Raw genomic sequence first — 10,424 nt, 5'->3', positions numbered from 1 at the left:
TCTGAGTTCATCTAAACTCAGACCTGAACCTACTCAATTCTGATGTGAATTTGGCACCCCATTCACAATGTGAGATATCAGATTTGCTTCAAGGATCAAAGGGTAGCAAGGAATGAAAAATATTTGAAAGAATGACATGTGAGCCTTCAGATCTGAACCTCATATTTGAGCGCAGATCTGAGCTCAGCTGGTTGCAGGTCTGAATGCATTTGGGTTCAGATCTGAGTTCATCTGAACTCAGACTTGAACCCACTCTATTCTGATGTGAATTCGGGTAGTAACAGCACCCAATTCACAATTTGATGCATCAGACTTGCCTCATTGATGAAAATATAAGCCATGAATGGTAAAAATCAGATCTGAAATGCATGAGAATATGAGGCAGTATGAGTACATGATCTGAAATTTCCTTGAACTTGATGTTTTATTATCTTTTAAATCTCTTGCACCCGATCTGAATTGATGTTTGGATTAGATTATGACTGATGTTTGTAAGGCCTGGAAGGTCCAAAAAGAGCTTCATATTTTAGATTGTAATATACTGGCATTCAGATCTGAATCCAGGCTACTTATAGTATAAACATTGCAGACCTGATTTCAGGTTTCTGCAATCCCTGAACATGAGCCACACTCAGGCTTGGATGTCCATTTCTAAATTTAAAGTTTTTGTTGGCCAACTCTGTTTTCTAATAAAGTTACAAATATGAAGTGCAGGTGGTTTGATATGAGATCTTATCTGAAATATCTTTGGACTGAGTTTTGTTCTGTAAAACTGCTAACATCAGATCTGAATTGCAGCAATTAACAATACCAAACATTGCATACCCGATTTTTAGGTCTTAGCAAGTGTTTGATATGCATAAGCTATACAGGTTTAGGCTTCAATTGTAGAGCTTAAAATCCTTAAACCAAGCCTAACACAGGACGGGTTTTAGTTTATTTTAGGTCCTCTTAATATATTTTTCAGATTAGATCTGATATCAACCCTAACGCATCACAAATTTGATTCCAACCTTAATGGATGTATATTGCAGTGTATACCAATGAGTGTGTATGAGATATACAACTTAGATCTGAATTATTATTTGTTAATTTCTCTGGACTATCAATACCAAATACTTGCAGATCTGAACTCAACTAAATTGGATCTGAATTCAGATGTTGCAATCGATGGATGTAGATAAAGGAACCTTGAATAAGATGTTGGTTTAAATCTGCTTTTAGTATAACCGGCTTCATTTATTCATGATAGGATGTAGGGTTTTGTATTCCAATAATTCACTTTACATTTTCAGTTGTGATAGGATTAGTTATTTATTTTCTTTTGTGAATAGTGGCCTTTTTATTGCTTTGACCTTAACAGTTTATGACAACCAGACCTGAACTGGAAGAGATCCTTTACGACCCAGAGATTGAACGGACTCTCTGTGTCCATTTGAGAGCTGCTAGGCAAGTCAGACAAGAAGCACAAGAAGCTCAAGAAACTCAAGAAATGGCTAAGCAGAGGACTATGATGGACTATGCCAAACCCACTCTCACTGGAGCTGCCTCCAGCATTATCAGGCCCAATATTGCTGCTAACAACTTTGAGATCAAACCTGCCATCATACAAATGATTCAAAACACGGTGCAATTCTGGGCCCACGAAGATCCCAATGCACACATTTCTAACTTTTTAGAAATTTGTGACACTTTCAAACACAATGGGGTAAGTGATGATGCCATTAGGTTGAGGTTATTCCCATTTTCTTTGAAGAATAAAACCAAAGCATGGCTGAATTCATTACCGGCAGGATCAATAGCTACGTGGGATGAAATGGCCAGCCATTTTCTCTCTAAATATTTTCCCCCTTCTAAAACTGCTAAAATGAGGAACGACATCACTACTTTTTTCCAGCAAGAGGGGGAATCTTTATACGAGTCATGGGAACGATACAAAGAGCTGTTAAGGAGAGTTCCTCACTATGGCCTCCCCATTTGGTTGCAAGTGCAGACTTTCTATAATGGTCTTACCGACTCAAATAAGACCATATTAGATGTTGTAGCCGGAGGGTCCATAAATAATAAAACTCCTAAGGTTGCCCATGCACTTATTGAGGAAATGACAGCCAACAACTATCAATGGCATTCTGAAAGAACTCAAACTAGGAAGCAGCAAGGCTTGCATAATGTTGATACTTATATGGCACTATATGCACAAATAGGAGCACTCAGTAAGAAAATAGATGAAATGCAGATAGCTGCCATGCATGTGCAGCCTCTTAATTGTGAATTGTGTGGGGGAGCCCACATCAGTACTGACTGCCAAGTTGGCAATTAGTTCAGGCCATCTACTGAACAAGTTGACTATGTCAGCAATTCGTCAAGACAGTAGGGTTACCAGAGTCACCATACTTTTCATCTAGGATGGAGGAGACATTCAAACCTGTCCTGGCCAAATCAGCATACTTCCAAGCCGTTCCACTAGACTTATCATCAGCCTAAACCAAAGTCCAATTTGGAGGAACTGATGACAAAATTTATAGCAGGTGCAGAAACCAGGTTCCAGAACCAGGAAGCCTCAATCAAAAACCTGGAAAACCAAGTGGGGCAATTGGCACAATTAATCTCTTCCAGACTGCCGGGAACTCTTCCAAGCAACACTGAAGTGAATCCACGAGAGCAGGTGCAAGCTATTACCTTAAAGAGTGGAAAAGAGTTGCCCGAGGTAGAAAAGAAGAATTGGGCTGAACCCAAGGCAGAAACAAGCCTTGGGACCGGACAACAGAAGACGGAACAACCAGAAGCACAACAAGGGATGCACCAGCAGCCACAAGTTCTATTCCCTAACAAGCTGAAGCAACAGAAATTGGAGAAGGAATTTGGTAAGTTTCTTGAAGTATTTAAAAGTTTACATATTAATATTCCTTTTGTTGATGCTTTAGCCCAGATGCCACACTATGCAAGGTTTTTGAAGGAATTATTGGCAAACAAAAGGAAACTGGGAGATGTGGCTACAGTTGCTTTAAATGAGGAATGTTCTGCTATCCTTCTGAACAAGATGCCTCAGAAACTCAAAAATCCAGGGAGTTTCACTATTCCTTGTACCATTGGCAGTTTAAAAATTGAAAAAGCTTTATGTGACTTGAGAGCTAGCATCAATTTAATGCCATATTCTATCTTCAAGAAATTGGGGTTGAATGAACCCCAACCCACTAGAGTGGCATTACAATTGGCTGATAGATCCATTAGACATCCTAGGGGGATCATAGAAGATGTGTTAGTTAAAGTTGACAAATTCATTTTTCCAGTTGATTTCATTGTGTTAGACATGCAAGAAGATGTGGAGGTCCCGCTTATCCTAGGGAGACCTTTCCTGGCTACCGGGAAAGCAATGATTGATGTCCAACAAGGACAACTCAGCCTTAGGATACAAGATGAGGAGATAATTTTTAAAATGTCCGATGCTATGAAACATGCACCCTCTAGTGATGATTCTTGTTTTATGATTGATGTCATTGAATTGATAATTGATGAATGCTTCCAAGTAAGTAGAATAACTGATCCTCTTGAACTCTGCCTTCAGCAGGGAGAACTTGAAGAAGGAGAAAATGAAGAAATAAACCTCATGTTAGCATACCTGAATGATAACCCTCAAATCAAGGGAAAGGGGTTTCTTAAATTAGAGAACTTAGGCAAATTGCCTGGACCATCAGGTAAGCCATCACCCCAAGAACCCCCCACCCTTGAACTTAAGCAATTACCATCCCATTTAGAGTATGCTTTCCTTGAGGAACCATCAGATCTCCCCGTGATAATTTCCGCAACACTGAATCCCTTACAAAGAGAAAAATTATTAAGAGTGCTGTGGGAACACAAAAATGCTATAGCTTGGAAGGTAGAAAATATCAAAGGCATTAATCCATCAATCTGCACTCATAGAATTTTGATGGAAGAGGACAGCAAGCCTTCCGTTCAGCCCCAAAGGCGCCTGAACCCCAACATGAAAGAAGTGGTAAAGGCTGAAATAATTAAGTTGTTAGATGTTGGGATCATTTATCCTATTTCTGATAGTTCATGGGTAAGCCCTGTGCAAGTTGTGCCCAAGAAAGGGGGTATGACTGTTGTTCCAAATGAGAAAAATGAACTCATCCCTACTAGAACTGTCACCGGATGGTGTGTGTGTATTGACTATAGAAAATTAAATGAAGCCACCTGAAAGGACCATTTCCCTCTCCCATTTATGGACCAAATGTTGGAGAGGCTAGCCGGGCATGAGTATTATTGTTTCTTGGATGGATATTCAGGGTATAACCAGATACCAATTGCACCAGAAGATCAAGAAAATACCACTTTTACTTGCCCATATGGAACCTTTGCATACCGAATGATGCCCTTTGGGTTATGCAATGCCCCAGCAACCTTTCAGCGATGTATGATGTCTATATTTTCTGATATGGTTGAAAATTTTATTGAGATCTTTATGGATGATTTTTCAATTTTTGGCTCTTCGTTTGATGCATGTTTGAATAATCTGGAACATGTGCTTACTAGATGCAAAGAAACACATCTTGTGTTGAATTGGGAGAAATGCCATTTTATGGTGCAAGAAGGCATAGTGCTTGGACACAAGATCTCTCAAAAAGGTATAGAAGTCGACAAGACCAAGGTGGAGGCAATTGAAAAATTGCCACCCCCAACATCTGTTCGTTCTTTAAGAAGTTTCTTAGGACATGTCGGATTCTATAGGAGGTTTATTAAGGATTTCTCAAAAATTGCCAAGCCATTATCTACCTTGCTTCAAAAAGAAGTGACTTTTGAATTTTCAACTGAATGCCTTCATGCTTTCAACATCTTGAAAGACAAATTGATCCATGCACCTATCATGGTAGCACCAGATTGGACCCTCCCATTTGAATTAATGTGTGATGCAAGTGATTCTGCTATAGGAGCTGTTTTAGGACAAAGAATGAACAAACATTTTCAACCAATTTACTATGCTAGCAGAACCTTGACTGGACCCCAACTCAATTACACCACCACAGAAAAGGAGCTGCTAGCAGTAATATTTGCACTTGACAAGTTTCGTTCATACATGATATTATCCAATGTTGTTGTCTACACAGATCACTCGGCATTAAGGCACTTGCTTACCAAGCAAAACTCAAAACCAAGACTGATCAGGTGGATCCTTTTATTGCAAGAGTTTGACATTGAGATTAGAGACATGAAGGGTACTGCAAACCTGGCTACTGACCATCTCTCCCAGTTGGACAAGGTAAGCTCAAAAGAGGAGATAACCAGCAACATTCGAGAAGAATTTCCGGATGAACAGTTGTACTCAATACAAAAATACTCATATCCTTGGTATGCTGATTTTGCTAATTATCTAGCTACACAAGTCCTTCCTCCTAACCTATCATATCAACAGAAAAAGAAATTCATTTCTGATGTAAAATACTATCTGTGGGAGGAACCCTTTTTGTATAAATTGTGTGTAGATCAGATCATAAGGAGATGTGTCCCCGAGGAGGAGATGGAGTCGGTACTCCAATTTTGCCATGATAAAGAAGCAGGAGGTCATTTTGGAGCTAGTCGCACTGCAGCCAAGGTTTTGCAATCAGGTTTTTATTGGCCCACACTTTTCAAAGATGCCCACAGGTATGTGTCCACATGTGACAAATGCCAAAGATCGGGAAACATTTCCCGACGGAATGAAATGCCCCTTTCCAATATTTTGATATGCGAAATCTTTGATGTTTGGGGTATAGATTTCATGGGACCTTTCCCGAATTCTTTTGGGAATAAGTACATCCTTGTTGTAGTTGACTATGTATCCAAATGGATAGAAGCCATGGCTTTACCCACAAATGACTCAAGAAGGGTGGTACACTTCCTAAAGAAGCTATTCTCCCGATTTGGCACTCTGCGAGCTATAATTAGTGATAGGGGAACTCACTTCTGCAATAGCCAATTTGAGAGGTTAATGCAGAAATATGGAATTACACATAAATTAGCTACCCCTTATCACCCTCAAACTAGTGGCCAAGTGGAGTTGGCTAACAAGTTTCAGATATGCAATTTTCAAATTGGCCGAATGGATCTAAAGCTTGTAATTCTTAGAGTGCTTGAGAGAGACTCTAGGAATTCAAATCTACTATTCAAGAATTGAATTGGATGCAAGATTAGAGATAATTTGCACAATTCAGTAGGTGATCAATTCAGTTTTGAATTGATACCTTGTATGTGTTTGTAGAAATGCATGCATGAGGATTAGATCCTTGATAGAGCTATGGGGATCATCACTCATGCATAGATTGAACATGCATTTGAAAGAGGTTGTTCATGAGCTTGGGGTCTGACCAAACCAAGGCTCAATCATGATTTATTCGAATGATCCAAATTGATAGATTGCTGAATTCTGAGATTGACATTTACTGGTTACTCTTCTAACCTGATTTGAAGGCAATTGGACCAATGATTTAGATAGATTTTAATTTAGGATTTTTAGCTTTCATTAAAGTTTTGATTTATTTGTTAATCAGATAAGAAGTACTCAGTTTAATATTGATACTTATTTCCTAAATCCTCATGGGAACGATACTTCACTCACTACTTTATTACTTGAACGGCTAGTGCACTTGCTAGTGTCATAATGAGCCACACATCAAGACCGTACCCGTCAGACTGCGCCACGTCTTCTGGCTGACAGCGCAGTCCTTGCCAATTCAACAGACTACACCCACGTCTCTCAACAGATGGTGGCATGCCTGTCCTCCCGGGACGTGTCACTCACCCGATTGGGTAGTACCTTGTGACAATTACCTGCGCAGCCCTTGCAGATAACGGCTGCGGCAGAAGCCCAGTGGCGGTTACGCTCGATTTGACAAGAATGCCTATATAAGAGCCCCTTAGTCGAAGGGGGAAGGGATCGGATCTGATTTTTGGATCTTGAATCATCTTACTTCCTCCCGAGCTAATCTTGAACACTCAGTAATCTAGCGCGACCTACACTCTTAGCCTCTTTACACTCTTTACTATTTTCCCCAGCGTTCTAACTTAAGCATCGGAGTATTCCCACTGGGCAAGTCCCCCGGGAATTCTTCACCATCTTCTTCTCAGGTGTCGTTCGTTGCCAGTTAGGAGCCAATCAGCAGCCAGCTAGGAGTGCCCAGATTGCGCAGCATCACTTGGCGTTGTCTATGGGAAACGCTTCAAAAAGCCTTCCTCTAAGCTTCTACAGTTTCTTTTTGAAAACTCAGCATTCATGGCTTCCTCCAACAACGTCGGACATAGTGCCAGCCAGAACGCTTCTAGGAGCAACCTTTACTAAACCTCTCACGGTGGCATCCACGGTCGCTCCACTCCCTTCCATGGTGGGAGCAACCTTCACTGAACCTTCAGTTGTGCCCCTAGTGGCCAACCTGAACCAGTTGGAAGACTTAATGCAATGTATGCGAGCCATGCACGCTCAAATGCAACAGTTCCAGCAGTTCCAACTTTATTAACAACAAATGTTGCATAAGGTCTCCCAATACCAGTACCAGCAACAGTTCCTTCCTTTCCTCAGGCCCAGTTGCCACTTCCCCCTCGGCACCCGGCCATGAAGCAGACCAAGCCCTCTCACCGGAGTGAACGACCTCGCCGGGGAGAGGCCTCCTAGGCCCAGGACCCTGCCAAGAGCCAAGCCTCTTCCCATGGTAGGAAGGAGAGGCCAGCCACCCCGCCTCGCAGCCTGTGGGCAGGTCGGGGGCCTCCCAGCCAACCAAGCCCATACCGCCCCAGCATTCGCAATTCGAGCTCCCGCTCGTAGAGAACCCATTCGAGGTCCTTGCTGCAGACTACCGTTAGGGCCCTTCGGTTCAGAGCCATCGCCAACAGTCTAAGCCCATCGAGCTCGGCGACACTGAAGCATCAAGCACCAACGCCGAGCCAACAAAGCAATAGCGAAGACGTCGGCAAGCTTGTTGAACTACTACCCGAGTCTCTCCCGAGCTCCAAGGAAAAAAGGAGGTATGCTCAAGTGAAGTGAAAGTTTCCCCTCTCCTCTCAGTTTCTTCCCCACTATCTCCATAACTCCTTGTTGTCCCCATGCCAAGGGACTTCAAGATCCCTCCATTGGACAAGTATGATGGATCCTTCGATCCGAATGATCATGTGGACCCCTTCCAGTCCCAGATGCACTTGGCAAGAGCCGGCGAGTCCTGCATGTGCGTGGCATTTTCCACCACCTTCAAAGGGGTAGCCCGCACCTGGTACCGAAACCTCGCGCCCAGTTTGGTAAGAAGCTGGGCACAGTTCGTGCAAGTTTTCACCTCCCACTTCGTCACCAGCAAGAGGTGCCCGAGAACTCAGGAAAGCCTCCTCGACATAGTTCAAAAGGAAGGGGAGTCCATTCGGAGTTACATCAAGCGGTTCAACGATGCTTGTTTGCAGATACCCGACCTGGATCCCACAGTTCGCCTCACCGTAGCCAAGCGAGGTATCACCCACAAAGAGTTCAAGTGGCACGTAATTGTCAATCAGCCCAAAATCGTGATCGAGTTCCTCAAGCTCGCAGATCGGTCCATAGGGACGGAGGAAGAGATCGACTAGAAGGGCGAGCAGGCCCTTGAGAAAAGGAAGAGAGAACCAGAGCCCCCATCTCAGGGCGACAGCAGGAAGAAGAAGGACCCAGCTCGGGGGGCAAGGCCGGTTCAGCCCTTTCGAGCTCCGGCAGCAGAAAGGGACTATACGCCCCTCAACACGAAGTGGGCCAAGATCCTCATGGTGATCAAGGACGCTCCGTATGTGAAGTGGCCACCTCGGCTGAAGGCCGACCCTAATGCCAGAAATAAGAATTTGTATTGTAGCTTTCATAAAGATCACGGTCATAGCACCGAAAGTTGTAAAAATCTCCGCGATGACATAGAAGAACTCATCCGCCGTAGATATCTGAGAAATTTTGTACAAAGTAATAAAAATAATAATAAAGCAGGTCGACAGGGGGAGTAGAGTAGAGATGCTCCCGAGTCCAGTAGGCAGGCAGAACAGCCGTAGAAGGAACCCCCTCGAAGAGAGACCAGTTCGGGGGACCATCCATGTGATAATTGGTGGTTCGATTGTGGCGGGCTGCACCTCAGCTGCAACTCACACATCAGCTCGTGAGGCCGCCAGGGAAGAGCAGACCCCCCAAAGTGGCCAAGGATGGAAGATCTCATCTTCTACACAGAAGACGATGCGCGCAGGGTCCACTACCCCCATGATGACGCACTCATCATAAAGGTGAAGATCAACGACTTCGAAGTCAGGCGCGTCCTTGTCAACTCAGGCAGCTCAGCGGACATCCTCTTCAAAGCAGCCTTCAACCAACTTCAGCTCTAAGAGAGCGACCTGAAGCCCGCGAACACTCCCCTGGTAGGCTTAAGCGGAGAGGAAGTCAGGCCCCTAGGAAGGATTACAGTACCCATGGAGGTCGGCACTTGGCCTAGCATAGTGAGACTCAACCACGATTTCTTAGTGGTCGCAACCCCCTCCCCGTATAACTCTATAGTAGGTCGACCGATTACCCATGCCTTACGGGATGTGGTGTCCACTTACTACTTGGCCATGAAGTTCCCCACGGACTTTGGAATCGGGATAGCGCGAGGTGACCAGCTTGAGTCTCGCAAGTGCTACGTCGCCGCCCTCAAAGGGAATGCCAAAGTGGTCGATGACCTCAAGCTGGAGCGACCTACGGAGCAGAGCGAGGAGCGAGCTGCGCCAACTGAAGAGACCGTCTCCATCCCAGCCTCGACGGAGGACCCAGCCCGAATGCTTCAGATCGGTGCTTCCCTTGAGGAGCCTCTGCGATCTAAATTGGTATGCTTTCTACTTGAAAATTTAGATGTTTTTGCATGGTCAACGGCATAAATGCCCGGCATAGACCCTAGCATCATAAATCATAAGCTTAATACTGATCTTGTAGTTAGGCCCGTTAGACAGGGAAGTCCATTACCCGAGCTGGGTGGCCAACGAGGAGGTCGGGAAGCTCCTTGCAGCTGATTTCATCAGGGAAGTCCATTACTCGAGCTGGGTGGCCAACCCCGTTCTGATGAAAAAGGCTAACAGTAAATGGCACATGTGCATCGACTACACCGACCTGAACCGAGCTTGCCCAAAGGACTACTCCCCACTTCCCAGGTGATGAGACCAAAAAGAACCAAATTTTTATTCCCTAATATTCACTCTTTTATATTTATTTAGCACTTAAATGGACTCATTACTCTTGTATTTCGATTCAGGGCAATAAAGAAGGCAATTGGAAGGAAACAGGGCAAATCAGGTGATTTTGCACAATTTCGGCGACAGTCAGTAATCTGGGCCTAACTCTCAATTCCGGACTCAGAATTGGATAATTCAAGAAGAATTAGAAAGATGAAAGGAAGGCCCACAACTTTTATGTTCTGGGTTTTGACAGATTCGGC

The 10,424-nt window shown here is 43.9% G+C and overlaps 1 non-coding gene across 1 annotated transcript; it reads right to left on the bottom strand.

The window, feature by feature from the left end:
* Positions 1–1,864: 1,864 nt before the first annotated feature.
* LOC148844048 (small nucleolar RNA R71) lies at positions 1,865–1,971 on the bottom strand. Its single transcript, XR_016103964.1, has one exon. It is a non-coding gene; the product is annotated as a small nucleolar RNA R71 (small nucleolar RNA).
* Between the last annotated feature and the right edge of the window lie 8,453 nt (positions 1,972–10,424).

Source organism: Nelumbo lutea, chromosome 8 (assembly GCF_056320005.1).
Source record: "Nelumbo lutea isolate HS-2025 chromosome 8, American lotus-T2T, whole genome shotgun sequence".
Classification (NCBI taxonomy): domain Eukaryota; kingdom Viridiplantae; phylum Streptophyta; class Magnoliopsida; order Proteales; family Nelumbonaceae; genus Nelumbo; species Nelumbo lutea.
The sequence above is the reverse complement of the archived record's forward strand: the minus strand, read 5'-3'. Positions and strand labels throughout refer to the sequence as shown.